Here is a 20,460-nt window from a genome sequence, read left to right as displayed (position 1 = left end):
AGAGAGAGAAGAGGGGAGGGGAGGGGAGGGGAGGGGGGATAGTAGAGGATAGGAAAGGCAGCAGAACACAACAGACACTAGTATGGCAATATGTAAATCAATGGATGTGTAACTGATGTGATTCTGCAATCTGTATATGGGGTAAAAATGGGAGCTCATAACCCACTTGAATCAAAGTGTGAAATGTGATATATCAAGAACTATGTAATGTTTTGAACAACCAACAATAAAAAATTAAAAAAAAAAAGAAAAGTAAAATAATGGTTTCCTGGTACTGGGATCTGGAGAAAGTGGCCAAAGGAACTTCTTGGGGGTGGTGGTGATGGTGACAGAAATATTCTATAACTTGATTATGATAATGGTCTCACGGAGATGAATTCATTTGCCAGTGTGCATTGCACTTACACTTAAAATTAGTGCTTTTTGTTGCATAAATATGCTTCAGTATACAACAAACACAATAGGATAGGTGATAATTGTTACAGAGATGAGAGAGTTCATTTAAGGCTGGAGGTTTAGAACACAGAAACGTCATTTCTAGTTGAATGCTATGAAAAGCAGCCGAAGATGCAGGAAGATCTCACTGGCTTGGGAGTCTGAAAATCCAGCTTTGAGGATCCTTCCTCTCGTCTAAATTTTTTAACAGATTGTAAAGGGCTGAAAGATGTGTCTCTGCTATGCTAAAGGTCAGAGAGTAATTGGAATCCTATAAGTAGGAAACTCATTGTGTACCTTAAGCAACTTAAAAATACTTTCTATCAAGCTGAAAACATACTCCAGTGGATGCTGGAAGAATGTTTAGCACTAAGCTGCTTTGAAAAGCTATCAGGGGCTTACTCAAAATTTTGAGTATATCTGAAGATTTTTTCCCTTTTGTCCAGAGTAAAAGCCAGAGATAGTCTAAAAGATAAATGTTAAAATGAAAAGTGATGGCCAGTGTTTTTAAATTGACTTTTTCCTAAATCATGTATCACTTTTAATATAGTTCAGATATATAATTTTGTAATTGCATATTTGATGTATAATTTTATTTTTATTGCATGCTTTCCCTGTTTGAAACACAAGATTCTTCAAATTATCACAGATCTCCATAAGAAATGCTGTCATTTCTCCCTCTCCCTTTTTATTTTGAGATACTTGAGATTGACATGCAATTATAAGAAGTAATACAGGAAGATACTGTTTATCCATATCCCAGTTTCTCCCAATGCTATCATCATATCACAACTGGGAAATTCACATTGATTATATCCCATTATTCAAATCCACATTGATTATATCCCATTATTCAGATTCCACCAGTCATTTATTTGTGTGTATCTGTGTGCATGTATTTAGTTCTATGCAATTTTATCACATATGTATATTTGATTAGCAGAGTTAAGATTTAGAACAGTCCCACTGTCACAAGGATCACTTATGTTGCTCTTATCTGCATCCTCTTCCCTCCCACTCAACCTTACCTCTGTTTATACCATCTAGAAAATGAGAGTTGGTTCTCCATTTCTATAATTTCATCATTTGATGAGTGTTGCAGAAATGAAATCATATAGTGTATAAATTCTTGGGATTTTTTTAACTCAGCATACTTCTTTGGTGATTTATCCAAGTTTTTACATATTTGTAGTTTATCCTTTTTATTGCTAAGTTCTATTCCATTGTATGTGTATATGGCTGCATCACAGTTTGTTTATTCACTGGTTACAGGACATTTGGATCATTTCCAATTTGGGTCTACTGTGAATAACCCTGTTATGTGCTGTATAAACATATGTTTCCATTTGTCTGAAATAAATGTTGAAGAATAGAATTGCTTGGTTATATAGTAACTGCATGTTTAGAGTTTTGTTTTGTTTTATTTTGTTTGCTGCTCGGAATTGAACCCAGAGGCTATAGAGACTGAATTTGAATTTGTGATCCTCCTGTCTCAGCCTTGTGCAAGTGTAGGCATGCACCACCATGCCCAACATACTCAGGTTTTTTTTTTGGGGGGTGGGGTGGGGAGTACCAGGGATTGAACCCAGAGGTGATTAACTACTGAGCCACATCCCCTACCCTTTTTAATATTTTGTTTAGAGACAGGGTCTCACTGAGTTGCTAGAGCTTCACTAAGTTACTGAGGCTGGCTTTGAAGTCACAATCCTCCTGCCTCAGCTTCCAAGCTGCCAGGATCATGTGTGCCACCACATTCAACTTTTTTCTTAGGGGGAAAAAAACCCAAAAACCTATAAAACTGTTTTCCAGTGTTGCTGTATCTCTTTACATTCTCATCAGCAATGCATGAATAATTCAACTTCTCTATATTCTTGTTGACATTTGGTATGGTCACTTATTTTTTCATTCTGATAGGAATGTAGTGATAGCAACTTATGGTTTAATTTTCATTTCCCTATTAGCTTATGAAATTGAAAATCTTTCAGTGTGCCTATTTGTCATCTATATAACCTCTTCAGTGACATATATTTCTGTTCATGTCAAATTTCTAACAGGATTTTTTTATTATTAAAAATAGAAAATTCTTCATTTATTTTATGTACTAATCCTTTCTGAGATATGTGGCTTGTAATTTTTTTCAGTCTCGTATCCTTTTTAAAATCTTTTGTAGAACAAAGTTTTTAATCTTGATGAGGTCCAATTTACCAACTTTTAAAAAAATAAATTATGCCTTTGATGTCAAGTAAAAGAATTCTTTGCTTAGTCCTAGATCCTGAAGATTTTCTAAAGAATTACTGTTTAATATTTTATATTGAAGTCCATTGTCTGTTTTGAGTTAATTTTTGTAGAAGATGTGAGATTCAGTTGATGTTCATTTTCTTTTTGTTTATGGATACCCACTTCTCCAACACCATTTGTTCAAAATACTGTCCTTCCTCCACTGAATTACTTTTGCACCTTTGTCAAAAATCAATTGGAAAATAATCATTTGGAAATATTTGTGTGGGTGTATTTCTAGGTTTTCTCTTCTGTTCCCTTGATGTCTGCATATATCCCTCTGCCAATACCATGCAGTCTTGATTGATTCTGCTGTATAGTAAGCACTTATAGCAGAGTGATTCCTCCCACTTTATATTTCTTTATATTATTTTAACTGTTCTAGGTTTCATGCTTTTCATATAAATTTTGGAATAAGCTTGTCAGAAAACTTAGACTTTGATAGAAATTGCATTAAGCCTTTAGATCAATTTGGGTAACATTGAAATTTTTACTACATTGAGTCTTCCAATCTTTGAAAATGGCATGTCTATTTACTTAGGTCATCATTATCCTCTTTCATCAGTATTTGCAATTTTCAGTATATAAATAGTGTAAATGTTTTTGTTAAATGTATATTTAAGCATTGCATTTTCTTTTTATTGATTGTAAATGTGTTTTAATTTGGCTTTCATAGGGTCACTGTTAATATATAGAAATTACAAAGAGTTTTGTATTGATCTAGTATCTTGTGACATTGCTGAAATCCCTTTTAAATGCTAGAAGTTTTAAAATTCATGAGATCTTCTAGAAAATCATGTCATTTGAAAATATGGACAGTTTTATTTCTTCCTTTTGAAACTGTCTCTTCTTTTTCTTGCCTTATTGCTGTGGCTAGAACTTCTAGTATTATGTTGAATAAGACTAGTGAGAATTGAATTCTTGCCTTATTCCCTATCTTAGGAGGGCATTGTGTCTGCTGACATGAAGAATGGGCTTTATTTTTTTAGAGCAGTTTTAGGCTCAAAAAAAAAATGAGTGGAAAGTACAGAAATATCCCATATACCCCATTTTCTCACACATGCATGGCTTCCCTCATTATCAACACTTCCCCATCTAGAGTGATATATTCATGAAAATAATACAGAATTTTTAAGATTCTCTTTAAAGTTCCTGTTTATTCCTAATTTGCAGAGATTTTTTTATATTATGAATGAATACTGGATTTTGTTGAATGCTTTTTCTACAATAATTGATATAATTATCTTCTTAAGCCTGACAATTCTTCCTCTTAATCCCATAAATTGGGGGCTTATTATTATGAATGAGGTGTGCTATGAAAAATGGAGTCTTAATAGAAATCCAGGTGTTGTGGAATATTGGAAGAAAATAAGGTTCAAAGCAATAGATTCACAATAGTAGAGGAATTCTCTACTGTACATTAAAGTTGAGTTTTAGTGGAATTAAATATGAATTTTAGTAAATAATAGCATGGAGAAAGATAAATATAATTTAAGTTCAGGGAATATAGTGCCTATTAAGGTACAAAAGTCACTACTTTTTATGATTCACTGTGCCTGAAGTATCCTGACCTAATTTAAATCACTAATATTAAGCCATAATACTTCTTTAGCTTTACAGGGACCCACAACCCATTCATTCTATCCAATTTTCATTATCTTTCATTCTTTACCCCCTCATGCCTTTATTTTTATTCCCATCCAGTTTTGATTCCATGACTATATTTATAGTTGCTCTCTTGCCAATATCCTTTATCTTACTTCTCCATTCTCCCTCTGTTGTGGTTATCTAAATCTGATTGAATCCAACTGTCAATTACTCCATGCCTGCACCCACATTGGCAGAGGATGGCTTCAGATAAACTTTAAATTTGTGAACATTAATATTGTATGAGTACCTAGACCCAATAATCTTAAAGCCTCAAATTTTCATTTCCTATTTACTCATCTTCTTAGATAACTATATCATATCTTTTCCCTTTTTCTTCAAACCTTTAACACCTTCTTCTCCATCTTCTTTCAGCTTATGATCTTGCTTCCTATTTTGTTGAGAAAATGAAACACTTGGAAGAGAATGTTAGCAAACACCCACTACTGCAAGTACACATTTAACCATATTTCTACTGGTTCCTACAGATGGATTGTTTATCCTCAAAACAAGACCCACCCCCTTCACTTCTAGCACCAATCCCTTCACTCCCATTCTAGGCTGCAGTGTTACCAATGCTGAAGTCTGTGACATAGGGCATACTCACATGCAACAAGTTTCAGAAAAGAGTTCATTAATTACATACAGGCAGCATGGAAAAAAAAAAGAAGCCTAGGAGTCATTTGATCTGGCTCCATAAGGCTCAAGAAGCTGTCCAGGGCTGAGACATTTGAACTACATGTGTCCCACTTGTATTGCAGCTAAATGTACCTGAGAAGTAGCCTGCTCTAGGTTGTAAACCCAAGGCATAGAATGGCTAAAGGGATAGTGCTTGGAAGCACATCCTGCTTCCTGAAGAGACAAGGATGAAGTCCAGGTTATCTCTATCACTAACTCAGGATGTTTCATTCCCTAGGAGAGGGAAAGGAACAAGGCCCACACTTTATTTGAGGCAGTTCCTTCTTATCTCAACACATTGTATTCCCAGCACGTTCTACAGTTATTTTTTGAGAACTATAAGCAAGAAAGCAGAGAAAATCTGATGGGTCCAAGCCTATCTGGAAAGCAATCCTACAATAAATGTCCACTTCAATCTTCTAGCTGTTCAGATCAAACATCCTTGTATTAACGGAGTTCTCTCATATGTGCCCCAAGTATGATCCTTCAGCAGAACCTAATTACTTCTGACTATCTCGTGTATGGATTATTTCAATTGTCTCAAAGCTTCCCTTTTTCTTTTACCTCTTTCAGTGAATTTCTCATCAAATACACTAGAAGGACTTCTCTAAAAACCATCACAGTTCTTGTCATTCTTCAGCTCAAAATGCTCCAATGGCTTTCCATCGCTCTTCATAAAGAACAAAGTCTTTATAACAGTTTATGAAACCTTCCACAAATGGCTCCCTGTTATTTTTTCTACCTCCTTTCTCTTTCTTCCTAACTTACTCCACTCTGGCCACCCAGGCAGTCTTGCTATATCTCAAACCAGCCACATTCCTATCTCAGGACCTTTGTTTTTGCTGCTTTCTCTCCCCTAGATACCTACATACATCACTTCCTACAGATCATTGTTCAAATGTGAGGATTGCAACCCCTCTTCTTAGGTCCAGCACTCCCCTATCTCTTTTCTTATCCCATGTATTTTATTTTAAAACTTTTTTTATTATTATCTGTCTCCTCTATTAGATTGTAAGCTCCATGAGGTCAAGAATTTTAATCTGTTTTGTTCATTATGTGACCCAGCTGTTGCTTACTAAAGATTTGATAAATGAATGAATGAATAAATAAATAACAGGGATGACCACCTTGAAACAATTTTGGAAGCAAAGCCCTGTGATCTAATATTTGCATTAGTAGTCATACTGAGAAGAGATCCATATAAATGGGGAACATATCTTAATCCCTTCTCATGCACCTCTGGAGAGCTGCAGTCCCTTGAGAGGTGAAGAACACTTGGGGTCCTCACCAGCACAGTGATGTGCCTTACTGAAAGCCAGCTCCACTGGATGAAGTCAAACAATATCACTCCTACCAGCTATCATACCATACCAACTACGTTTGCATATTGCATCATGAAAAGTGATGAATAACTGGGGTATGAATGGTTTTCTCAAGGCCCTGAGCAGTGCAGCCTAGCTTTACGCATGCCTTTAACCATCTTTGTCAGCAGCATAGTGACCATTATCATTGCAGTGATTATTAGGAGGAAAGCACCAGACTATTTAATAGTATGTTTATTAAGTTTCCATGTGGCAGATTGAGGCAAGAGACCTAAAATACCTCTTCAAATACAACCTGAGGTCATTATTTGTCAGAAACTTGATAGGATTGTTGTTCCATATCTTAGGCAATCATTTGATTGTTGTTGCTGTCTTTCCACCTCACCTGTCATTACTGAAGAATGGTGGCTATTTTAATTGTAGTCAAGGTAATTAGAATTGAGATCTTCTCAAGTTTCTTTCCTTTTAACAATTTCTCACATTCCTGACAAGTGCTGTTAGGAGTGGCAGGCTGTTTCATAGCCCTGACTTAATGCAGAAGATGGCTTAGAAAAGTTTTCAAATGGGGATGTTTACATCTTGTCTTTCTTTTCATGTTTTGAGTAAGGAATTTGAATACTTTGGATTATAGGGCAAGAAAAATTGCACTTTTACATCCTGGTCCAGAGAAGAAAGGAGGAAAGTGGTGATAAAGAAGAAGGGCCCAAACACGGGGCAGGCAGGAGACACTACTGGGCAGTGATGAAGGTGAAGGGGGTAAGTATGCAGTTATTCTTTTCTTCTTGGTCTCATCAGATGCTACTTGAATTATGTTGTGGGGATAAGCAGGGTGAGGCAAGGTATTTTATGTTTAGAGTAGGTTCTTTCAGCAGGGTGGATGCTGCTTCCAAAAATAAATAAATGGAGGAAGGAAGGGAGACAGAAAAGGAAAGGAAATAAAAAGATGAAAGTAGTTGCAGAAGGCATTCTCAAAATATCCTCTGCTGTGTTTAAAATGGGTACATTGGCTATGCGAAAGGAAAGAAAGGTGAACGGGCAAAGCTGATGCCTACAGGATGCCAGGAGAGTAGATACCGCCTCCCACCCACACATAAGAAATGTTTTTTTAAAAAAAGAATGATTGACATTGCATGATTAGTATATCTTCTTTTCCACCTTACTGATGTTATTATTACTAGTTTCAACTAATATTCCCTTTTCTGCTTGTATAACTTTAGAGCTGCACATTGGGAGCTTAACAAAGTACTGAGATGGAATTTTTTCCATTAAAAAAAATGATTTCAAATGCACAGAAAAGTTGCATGAGTAGTATAGAAAGTTGATGAGGACACTTCTCCCAGAGACCTAATTCAAGTTTTGCCAATTGTTCTACTGATGTCCTCATATAAGCAAGAAGGTCCAATGTAATATCACACAATGTATTCAGTTGTCGTGTTTCCTGTCCTTCTTTAGTCTAAGTGTCTCCATCTCTACTTGATTTCATGACTTTGACATATTTGAAGATCACTTATTTTATAGAAATTCTCTAGATTTTACTTGTGTGGTGTTTCCTCTTGATTATAACCAGGTGAATTTGGGACTGAATATTAGAGAAGTGATGTGTTATCATCTGTGATACTGATTAGTCTGTTTACTGACTAGTTGTGTTAAGTTTGACCATTTGATTCAGATGGTGTCTGTTAGGTTTTTCCACCATAAAGTTAAATGTTATTTTCCTTAGTAATTAAAAAAGATTTTTATAGAAAGATACTTTGATACTACATAAAATCTTGTTCACCTTATATATACCAATAATTTTAGAATTCATTGATGTCTTACCTGAATTCCTTCTGCATTCAAAAAGAAAGGTTTTTTACTTCCTTCCATTTATTTATTTATCAGTGCAGATTCATGGGCATCTATTTTATTCATTGCATTATAATCCATTACTCTCTTTACTTACTTTATTGCTCAAATTAGTCCCTGCTTGGTCAGTGGGAGTGCCATCAAGGTGGCTACTGTGTCCTTTGGTTATGTTTCCATTATTCCTCTAAGAAAGTCCTTGCTTTCTGGCAGATGGACATGTTCAAAGTTTATTTTGTTCTTTCCCTGATCACCCTTACAGTCTCTAATGAGTTTGGGTTTCTTATAGTGGAGAGATGTATTTAGAAAACAAGACTTGGGCATTAAGCTTGCTCATTGCTACCCAAAGTATTGTTGTTCCCACGTATTCTAAACGGACACACATGCACAAACACATACACACACACTCCTATATTCATTTATATGTCCTATTTATGTGTATGTGTGTGTGTGTGAGAGAGAGAGAGAAAGAACAGAGGCATGACTTACAATGGGACGCAGGGGGAGATGCAAGATTTACAATGGGGTTACATCCAATAAGCCCATTGAAAATTGAAAATATCTCAATTTGAAAATGTATTTAATACAGCTTATCTACCAAACACCATAGTTTAGCAATACAGTATACTGTACCATAGTGTACTATTGATTGTTTACCTTCATCATTGTGTGGCCATCTGGAAGCTGTGGCTAACTGGGAGATCAGCTTACTGTCCCTGTCCAGCATTGTGAAAGAGCCTTGTACCATATATCACTAGTCTGGGAAAAGATCCAAATTCAAAATTTGAAGAGGGGTTTCTACTGAATGTGCATTGGCTTTTGCACCATTGTAAAGTTGAAAAATCTCAAGTTGAACCACTATAAGTAAAGTAGTTTCTGTATGTGTGTGTATAAACACATTTATACCCACTTTTCCAATTCTAATCCAACACCCACCAAAGGGCTTATCTGAGCCTTTCCTCTTTCCATATTTGTACCTTCTCCAGCACTAAGACACTGGACAATCTGCATGTAGCCAATCACCAGGTCTTGCTGGGCCTCCAACCGAGCCACTGGACTACTTTTGTTGCTGAAACAAAAGGCATGCAGGCAGGCATTACTATTATTTTTTTAACTGAATCTTAAGCACAGGCTGGCTATCTAGGCATCGTATAAGCATAGTAGTGAATAGGTAGCAGTGTTATTAAAACAGCAAAGTCATAGCATATGGGGATTTTACTGACCCAAATTCAACTTAATTAAAAATACTGAAAGTATTATATATACTGTAATGCTTTATTCCTACATCTCTATATTCATATTGCTGCATATAAAAGGATACACAAAACCTGGTTTACTGCCTCTTGGGGGTACTTGTAGAGTCTTTTTTTTTTTTTCAGAGAAGACTTGACCGTAGGTGCTTCTACCTTAGATGCTCACTTCAGAATACAAATCCTCTATCAAGTATGACGACAATATAGGGCCTATTTGTCTCTGCACTTGTCAAATTCTCCTACTAGACCACAAAACTTTGTTTTCAAAAGTAAAGCTGAGAGGATTGAATATTGGTTCTAGAACATACTTACTACTGGCTTATTTTAGGGAAAAATGATATCATTTTTTGTTAGTTTATCCCCTTTAAAATGTAGAGAAAAATGCTTTCAGTTACTAGTGTAGTGCCAAGTTTATAGATTAGAGACAGAGCAGGATGGAGTCTGAAGAAAGGACTAATTCCAAAAGAGTGGCCCAGTAGAAAACTTCACAGAGGCCAAGCTGAAGAGCACCCTTTCCAGGCATGCAGGCTCCAAAAGTGCTGGACAGGGTGGACAGGAAGAGAGAAGAAGGTAATAAGGCCAAAGAAATTGATGACAACTATTATCAAATGGAGCATTATGCATTCAACAAACATTTACGAAGGTCTCAGTATAGCCATCCCTTCACATCAGTGAAAGATTGTTTCTAGGACTTCCTGTTGATGATCAAATGGATGCATGCCCAAATCCCTTATATAAAATAGCATAGTATTTGTAAATAACCCATGGGTTATTACAAATAGCCCACAGTATTTGTAAATAACACATCCTTCTATATACTTTAAATCATCTCTTGATTACTTATAATGCCTAATTCAATGGTAAACACCATGCAAATAATTGTTACATGTATTGTTTAGGGAATAATAACAAGATTAATGGTTGTGCATGTTCAGCAGAGACACATTTTGTTTCTTAATCTTTGTGATCCATCTGCCTGTGAGGAGACCACATTTGCAGAGGGCTAAGAGTATGTCCCAGTGACTTGGCTTGCTTTGTGGATACATAAATGATTGTACATTTCCTGCCCTGAAGAATCTTTTATTTTAGTAGAAGTCAGTCATGCCAACAGTTACAATCCAGGTATAAATTCTGATATCTGTTGCTCAATTACTTTTCATAAGGTTTGGGTTAATTGATAATTAAAGTTGGAAAGTGATTTTTTTTTTTTGGAGGGTACCAGAGATTGAACTCAGGGACACTCAACCACTGAGCCATATCCCCTATTTTGAATTTTATTTAGAGACAGGGTCTCACTGAGTTGCTTAGTGCCTTGACATTGCTGCAGCTGGCTTTGAAATCATGATCCTCCAGTCTCAGCCTCCTAGGCCACTGGGCTTATTGGCATGTGCCTGGCTTGATTTTTAAATACTATTTTTAAACCCCCATTCATACAATATTTTGTGCATCTGAAAGACAAAATTTAAGAAAGATAAGAATTTAGGATCTATCTAAGGTTTGTCCCCTCCATTTTCCCCTTCTCTTTTGGGTTTTCCAAGGAAGTTGATACAAATTTCCCTAGAAAAAGTCAGAAGGCACACTGGCTGCCTTTGTCTAAACCTTGCAGGTACCAAATCAGACTCAAAAGTATATTAAAAATGCTTTTGGTTGAATTGCGGTTAATTTGTTATTTTTTTTTTTTACTGTTCACTAACTACACACTTTTGGAACAGCTACTGGGTCAATGAAAGCTATTCAGTTTTGGGTAGGGTTGTCCAAACTTCACAAAATTAAGTGGTCATTTCATAGCAAACTTCTCTGCAGGAGACTACCTGGCTGCAGAAACTTATTTTGAAAATTGGGAAGCAATATAGATTACTCTTAAATGGTTAAAAAAAAAAAAAGCAATGCTGTCTATGATACTTGCTGCAGAAATGTGGCTTTAAAAAAATTGGTTCTTTTTAGTTAAATATGACAGTATAATCTATTTTGACATATTTATACTAGCATGGAATATATCCTATGCTAATTAGGGCCCCAGTCTTACGGATGTACATGATGATGAGACTCACACAGGAAGTTATGCCAGATTCATTCCACTGTTACCTAGTCCTATACCTACTCCCTTCCCTTAATTCCCATTTGCTGACTCTGCTGAACTTTAATTCCTCTCCTCCAATTACCTTATTATGGATTAGATTCCACATATCAGAGAAAACACTCCACCTTTGATTTTTGGGGGATTGTCTTAAAAAAATGCAGCTTTTAAAAGTGAGATTTGACTCTTTCCTTTTATATTTATGCATTGTTTATTAGTGAGCTCTGTCTTAGAGCCACCAGCAGACCCTCTTGTACTGCTAAAATGCTTTCAATTCTCTCAGTTTGTGAGCAAAAAAGGTGTTAGAAAAGCAAATAAATCCTGATGATGATCTGCATATTACCTCTGCAAGTAATTCCTTGGGCAACACTAATACATGAAAGCAGGAGGATAATTTAGAATGATTTTCTTTTTAAACCAATTGCTTGGGGACTGAAAAATTCCAAGCTCCTTATCATGATGTTACTGTATGAATCACTATTTTTAAAAATTTTCTTTTGTACTTAGTTTTGGTTCTGTCTCTTCAGTTTGGACTCCCAAGAAGGAACTGGAGAATGTCACACTTTAGGGAATATTTTGTGCAGTCGGTTCACTAGGGGACACCCAGGGTTGATCCTTTTTGGAAGTGTGGGAACAGAAAGTGGGTGAGAATCAGCAGAGCAGAAGCTCTCTTCGCAGAAGGGCAGCAGCAGGCAAAAACTGATGGAGTAAGCCTGAGGTCCACACCACAATTCGTTCTCCTGTTTTAATGTAATTTCATTCCACTAGCTAATACATACAAGGTGTTTCAGGAGCATTAACATTTTGAGCCTTAGACAATCAGATGTGAGGGCTCATTTTGTTCAATTCATAATGTGGATTATATTTCATAATGTTGCTAAGACTTGATTATTTGCATAACCTGGAAGGTATAGCTCTTGCTTGGAACATTTAAAAATGAAGTGCTATAGAATGCTGCACATTAAACAGAGAGCTACTGTAGGTAACTCTCATAGAAATAAAGAAATGCTCCTATAATAGTAATACTGGAATTATATATTGGGATGATTATCACATCAGCAGTTTAATTTGACCATCTTAGCAAGCACTGAAAATGAAGGAGTGCCATAAGGAACTATTTGTGCATTTTATTACACTTCAGGTTAGCACAGTGACATGTAAAACATCTTTATTCAGACTATATGGAAACATATATTCCCCTTGCCCTTACCTATTTAGACCTATATTTTTGTTTATAGATATAGGTATATAAAGATACATACACACCCAAGTTAAGACACATTGATCATGGAAAGTGTTTGTGACCATTAATGTTAACTTGTGGATATGCATTGATTTAAAACATATCCTTTACTTTAAATAGCTTTGATTTTCTGTCTAGAGAACAAAAGAGAATCTTAAGAGCCATCACTTACTAAGTTTGCCTAGTTGAATGTTAGCGCTTATAGAAGAGAATCAATATTCATTACTTTCCCACATTGGAAGATTAAAGCAATAAATGATTCTTCAAAACTGAAAATGAAATTCTCAGAAATGTCAAGAAAATATTTCGTGCAGTCTCACTTTAAGAGGCACCGAGAAGAGATCACAAAAGCCTTTTGACATTAAAGGAAAAGGCTGTTGGTATATAATGTAACTCAATTAATTAGGATCTGCTTAATTTGGAGTCTGTAACAGAGTAAAGATGAAATGTATTTTGCTTCTTGGAGCTTCTTTAAAAAAATAACTCCTTATATTTAAAAAGAGTATAATAATAATGAGAAGAGGGTAAAGTTAGTTCATCACTGGAGTTTTATGTCGAATGAACGGTGCACTTAATTGCATCTGAATCAGCTCCCATACCTCCAGCAATGTACACATGGCCAAGGGGTTTTCTGGAGGACATTGCACAGAAGTTTATTTAGTTTAAACAGATGGAAGGCATAGCTTTACTATTAAAGCCTAAGTTGAAGCATGAGGGGAAAGGGCCAAAACTTTTTATAGTTCCTAGGCAAGAGAGAGTTCTTTCACTAGTGTTCTTTTTTTCTTTCCTTAAAATTTTTTTAGGTTAAGCTCTAAGAACAAAGACTTGTTCAGCGATAGCCATGCAAAGGTTAAATGGAGGGCTACACTAAATGTTGCCATTCTGAGGCCTCTTTTAATTCGCTCCTGAACCAAATCTGTGAGAAACGGAATCTGTGTCAGAATGTCAAGGAGAGATTCAAATATCAAAGGATGTGAAAATTAACAATTGAAATGCATTTCCTGACTTGGAAAGTACAATGTATTAGTTTCAGAGACAAGGTACAAGGCTCACTCAAGTTAAGAATGACTGGGGAGTTAAATCCAAAGGTTTCTGCAGCATTACTGGTAGTATTTGACAGCCCTGGGTCTATAATCGGATTTTGGCAAGTCTATAAGAATACTTAAAATTTTTTGATTATTGCTCCTGTGCTTCCAGCATAGATAATGAACAGTTTATGACATTAGGGTTGTAGGTCAAATCCGAGGCCTTATTGCACATCCTGGGAAAATGACTTTTTGAATAACACATGGTACAACCTTCAACTCTTAATCGGGCAGGAGGAGATCAGATAGGAACACTTCCTATTCAAAATGACCAGATTACATATGATTTCCACTTGTTCTGAAAAGACCCCATAGATGAAATTTCAAAATTTATTTCACCACCATGATGCAAAACCCCCCTAGCAATAAAAGCAACATGTTCTGGTAAAACCATTCTTTTTAAATCTGGCAATACAAAAGATTATTATAGCACCTATAATATATGGAGAATGTCAGAGAAAACACACCACATTTCCTTTGTTTCTCATTGAAAGAGAGATGTTTCAACACACTGTACTGACTTTTTTCTTATTCCTTTATAGTTGAAGCATAATTTTAAAATTAACTGAGTGAGGCAATTCAGTGAAAATTCATTCTGATGTTAGAAGTAAGCTGCATATGAGACTAAATCAGCTATGGGAGCTTTTTCTAAAATAGGATTAAGCAGAGTTTCAAATCACCTAGCATCAATTCTCATGAGACACTATTGTAGAAACAATGATACTGAGTTAAGAAAACATTTTTCTTACAGAAAAATCACAAGTCAGAGCTTGCCACTTATGTTATCCAAGACAAGTTTGGTGATTATCCTGTAAATGAACATCGATTTTTGTGTAGACTCCAATATTTCCAATCTCTGAGAAATTGTTCTGGTGCCCTGAATGGTCAATTGTAGAATTATGGCAAATATCTTCTGGTGAAGTGGCTGCTTCTCTGGGAAAACAAAGAAATTGCCTCACATCAGAGTTTTTCCATACTACTTTCTACGACCAGCTTTAACACAGTAGAGGAAAAAAATCCCCAAACCTCAAAACCCTGAAGTAAAAATTTTGTTACTGGCTAACCCACAAGGTGGCACTAAAGAGAAAAGTGCCAAAAATGAAGATCACAAGCAAGTTACATATTACATCAGTTCTCTTATAAGAATTGAACCTATTTTATGAAGGGATCATCCACATTTTAATATGCTAGCCATTCTAGTCACCTTCAGGTTCACTGCTTTCCCCCCCTACAGACTGCAGAAAGTTTCTTTCAATGAAGCAGCTGCTTGTTTTCAAAAGAGTTGGTGATTTGATCTGTTTATAGTGTAGTAATTTTATAGGTAGGTTTTTCTTTCTTTCCTTTTCTTCCAGATACAGATTCTTATTGACATCATTGGTTATAAACTATGATCTCTTATTTTTTGTATAGGACTTAGCACTTCCTTTTCTTCATATACAAGTAAAAGGAAGCTACAACATATTTAACTTTATATTATTTATAGTACAATAATATATTTGGACTTTGACTATTTGAAGTAATATCATATAACTTTCTAAACAACGGAGACAAGAGCTTTTTAGTTGAAGTCTAATTGTTAGAATTTCAAGAATCATTCTAGACCCTCACACCTATACTTCCCTTAACTTCAAAGGCTTGGAGAGTCCTTTCTGAGCCTATATAAACTGTGAAAGGGGAAGTGCTCTCAGAAAAGCCTGTTGGAAGGAAGAAAATGGTGGGATGCTGGCATAGCCTTAAAAAAAATTACACACACACACACAATACCTGTATTTTATTTTTTTATATGTGGTGCTGAGGATTGAACCCAGTGCCTCCCACCTGCTAGGTGAGTGCTCTACTGCTGAGCCACAACCCCAGCCCCTAGCCTTGGTTTTTAATGCTGAAATGCAAGAGGTATGGAAGATCCTTATAAGTGACCGGAGGGTGGAAGAAACTAGGTCTTCTTCTAGCCATTATCACTGAATAAGCAAGGGGAAGCGATGGACCAGAAAGAGTCTATTCTTTATTCCTGACTGAGAAGGTGCCTTATTTTTGTATAGGCCGAAACTTAAAAAAAAAAAAAATTGTGATACATCTTTTTACTTAGTTTCAAAGTAGTAATTTAGTGAGGTTTAAAAACAAATGCAATTTGAATTTTATTACTATTGGATATTATTTTTATATGTATGCATAGGTCTAAATCTGCGCATATATTTTGTGAGATATTTTTCTAATAGAAAATGTGTTTCTCATTTGGAAAGAAATGAATGCAACTTTGATCAGAATACTGACTCAGCAAACCTACATATTAGAGATTATATGTTATTAAAAATAAGAAAACACAACTTGGCCTGGTGGTACATGCCTATAATCTCAGAGGCTGTAGAGGCTGAGATAGAAAGATCTCAAATTCAAGGTCAGCCTCAGCAACTTAGTGAGGCCCTAAGTAACTTGGTGTGAACTTGTCTTAAAATAAAAAATAAAAAGTGCTGGGAGTATAGCTTAGTGATAAAGTGCTCCTGGATTCAATTCCTAGTATCAACAAAACAAAACAACAACAAAAAGACCCAATAAACCAAAATAGTTCAAAGTTACCTTTTAAAAACTCATATACAAGCATATGATAATTATTATAATATTAATATGATATGGCAATATTAATTATTAATATGGCAATATTAATGATATTTCATTATCTAAAGGAGAAAAACTTGACCATATTGCCCCTAATTTCTTTATCAACCTCCTTCCAATGATCACTTGCTACTCAAATTCAAGAAAATGCTATAATTACCTTGTTTAAAGAGCAATAGTGATAAATATATATTATATATAAAATTTTTATATGGAGACTTTATATATCAATATCTATATTATATATCAATATGAATACATAATCAATATGAATATCTATATATCTATGTTATATATATATATATATATATATATATATATATATATATATGTGTGTGTGTATCTGGAGTAATGGATGATTCTAAGAGACAAACTGTATGTTTTGTTATTATATGAAACAGGAATAAATTATTTGAAAAGAGAAAAAATGTGGATTAGAAAGTACATGTGGAAGAACTAAAACAGGACTTTTCATGTCTTATGTGATTTTACACTAATATCTATGGAATTGTGCTTTGGAAGCAGACACTTTCTATGGTCTGAAAGAGGTGATCATGTAATTTTGAGATAGCAAATAAGCCTGGGGTGGAATGTATATTTTTTGATGTGTTCAAGAGGTAAGATTTCTAAGGCATGTAAACTGCTTGTTCTGCAGTATAAAAATAAGCTGCAGTCAACTCATTCAACTACTTAGTTCTCAGTCCAGAGTGAATAATGCTGCCCCCTTTTCTTTCTATCATTACTTTATAAAATTATTACTCTTCTCAGGATCATACTACATTATTATTTATTCATTAATTTCATTTAACCAATACTCAGTGTGTGGGATGCGCTAGGCACTAGGCATGCAATGTGGGCTGAGACCAGGGTTTGGTTTTTTGCTATATCCCTACCATCGAGCCTGGCACTGACTTCATAATTTATGTAGCCAATATCAATTATGCAACTGGGTAGTTTACATTTGGCTCACCTTTCAGGAAATAATATGACATAATATTTAAGTGTACAGGTGATGGAGAAACACTGTCTGGTGTTGAATTCCAGTTCTGCCATCTACTAATTAAATGACCCTGAGCTAGATGTTTAATCTCTCTGAGCCTCAGTTTTCTCACTTGTCAAATGGAAGAAATAACAGCATTGACCTCATCCTGGTTATTTCCATGATTAAATAAGATAACATAAAATACCTAAATCCTTGGTACCAGTTAAGACCTTTAACATTAGCTATCATCATCATCATCTCATCCTGCCATATTCTAGAAACATGATTTCAGCAACTTAAATTCATGGTAATATAGTTGTATATTTACTATTTCCATTTCTTGAGCTAGTAGATAAATTGACTAGTTCAATGGAAACATCTCTGGAAAGTTAACTGGTTTCTTTTCTCTTTGTAGACTTTGGTGTATCTTATCTTTGCAGCTTTCATGAATAAACTATAAACATTTCCATAATACATACTTGGCTTTTTATGGAGCTTTCTTATAAAGGTCATAAACCAAAGAGCCCAGTGTGAACTCTGAAGAGTTTAAATCTAGCATTAGAACTCCCCCAAAGAAAAAACAAACAAACAACTTTTCTTGGATCCGAATACTCTCCTCTCTGGATAGACATTTAGTGCTAGAATTGGGACTTATATCCTGGATTATTTGGTCATGCTTTTTCTTACTTTTGCTATCCAGAGAGGCCCCTTTATGCTGTGAGACTTGTTTTTCTTCCTAAAAGCATAATCGTAAGATTTTCCTAGGATTAATAACATGTAGTAATATATTAATGCAATTAATATAATAATAATGAAATATATAAATAATAATGAAATTTAAATGCAGTTTCTATTCAGATTAATCTTTTTGAATGAACAGAAGTCAGACAACTGACAGTTAAATCAAGGTGCTAATTTTAGTTGGCAAACGACGGACATCATGAAATATCACTATATCAATTTATAGCTAATTTTAAACAATTCTCTCTCCATTTCAAGATCTTAAGGAATGTTCTGTCTGGAAGGGTGTCTTGAATGAAACCGCTCCTCAACAACGACAGATGTGGAGGAAGAGAAAAAGTGTTACAAAATTTTGAAAATGCAATATAACAATATTAATAGTTTTCAGGAATGTGAACTTCCCCAAACTAAAATTTTCATCAAATTATCCCTATTTCAAATTTCAAACTGCTTCTTTGCTATTGCCACATGGAGGCACCACTTTAGCTGGTAAAGAGAGACTTCCACCATCTATTGTCAGCTTTGGTCTTCAATTGTGTGAAGTCTTCAAAAACATGTCTATCATAAAACACACCGGCCCTGTTTGGACTGCCAGAATAGTAAGTTTGTTTGTTTGTTTACTTGCCCATATACTTTTTCTAGTACAGTGTATTTTCATAGTCTCCTTATCCAGTACAGTTTTAGTTTTGAACTGAATTTTTTTTCTTGTTTTTAATGGAAAAGATTAAAAATCCCGGGAAAGGATAAAAAGGATGGCAACTATGTTTCTGAATTTCTTTCACAGAATTTGAGAGCTGGAAGAGACCTCCAAGGTTACCTCAGTTCCTTGACATTAACACACGGAAAAATTGAGTCCATTAAGTAAGTGGGTGAGGATAATGTAAGGAGGCAGAGCAGGATCTAGCTCTTTCTTCTGATCCAACCTGTGTTTGGATATGAAGTGCTAATCACACTTGAAGGAACTGAGTACACAAGGACGTTCAAGTAGTGCTTGTATTCACAAACCAATGTGCAAAGAAAAAAAGAAGCAGTTCAAGTGAAAATAGTGAAAAGACTCTGGAATCAGCACATTCATGGATGATAGTTCATTTTGATTATTTACAGGACCAAGGTGGAGATTAATTATAATCAACTTATTTGGCCTCATGAATATTAAACATGCAGATTGTATTCACTTTTACAAGTCCCTCAATCAAATCAAATTAAATTATTTTAATGACATTTATTCATTAGAGAAAATAATCATAAAATTCTCCCACCAAATAAACGTTTGTAACAGAAGGATCAGGCACCTGGCTTATTTCGTCGTTTAGAGCACTGCATGGTTCCAGCTTTGGAGAAGTCAAGCCTTTCTCTAATCCAGTGAATTACAACACTGAAGGCAACTTTAAATGGAATATTAGTGAATAATTTCTTTAATGTTTTTGTTAGATACACGATCTGAAATTCTGTATCTCCCCCCCTTTTGGAGGGTTTAACATTAGGATGAACATTTTCTAGGAAAATAATATTAAAATTTTATTTGACCCAAGTGCTTGCTTCTCAGGGAAAGGGGGCTATATATTTTTGGAAACTGAAAAAAGAAAAACTCACTGGGAACCTTTTGTAATATTGATAGGAGAATAAGAAATATTTCCCTACTTGACCATGATACTGAGTTTATTGGGTAAAGTTGCATTTAAGGGGAATCAATAAGCTAATAAGTTGTGTCCACTTTATGTTAATAAACTTGTGTCTGCTCCATTTGGGTCTCAAAAACAATCCACTTACTAATTTAATCAGTCAGTAGAATCTTTACTAATTGGTAAATATTATTTAATTCTGAAATATTTGAGCAATGCCTTGTAGTAATTTTCAGAAGCACATAAACATATTGATAAGATATAAAGAACTGAAAAAGCCTTTGTTGACTATTGAATAATATAATTTTATACGAAAAAGGTCTTAAAGATCCCTTAGTGGGTAATTTCATTTAACCAGTGTGGTTCCCAGACCCTCGGAAGCGTTTGCAGACACCCCTGATAACCAAATGCATTGAATCTATGATTCTTAGATCAGTAATCCTGAATTACCCAATTAAAGCTCTGAAGTCATAGAAGACTGGTGATCTCCCAAGGATCTCAGGGCTCCTTTGGCTTGCCACAGTGTATTTCCTAATTCTGTGAAAACAATCTAATGAACCCTAATTACTCAACTCCTAAAATGCATACAGCCAGATACATATGGACAGCAAGAGCACAGACATTTAAAAACAGAGAAGAAAAA

The sequence above is a fragment of the Marmota marmota genome, unplaced genomic scaffold, assembly GCF_001458135.2.
Source record: "Marmota marmota marmota unplaced genomic scaffold, marMar, whole genome shotgun sequence".
Classification (NCBI taxonomy): domain Eukaryota; kingdom Metazoa; phylum Chordata; class Mammalia; order Rodentia; family Sciuridae; genus Marmota; species Marmota marmota.
The sequence above is the reverse complement of the archived record's forward strand: the minus strand, read 5'-3'. Positions refer to the sequence as shown.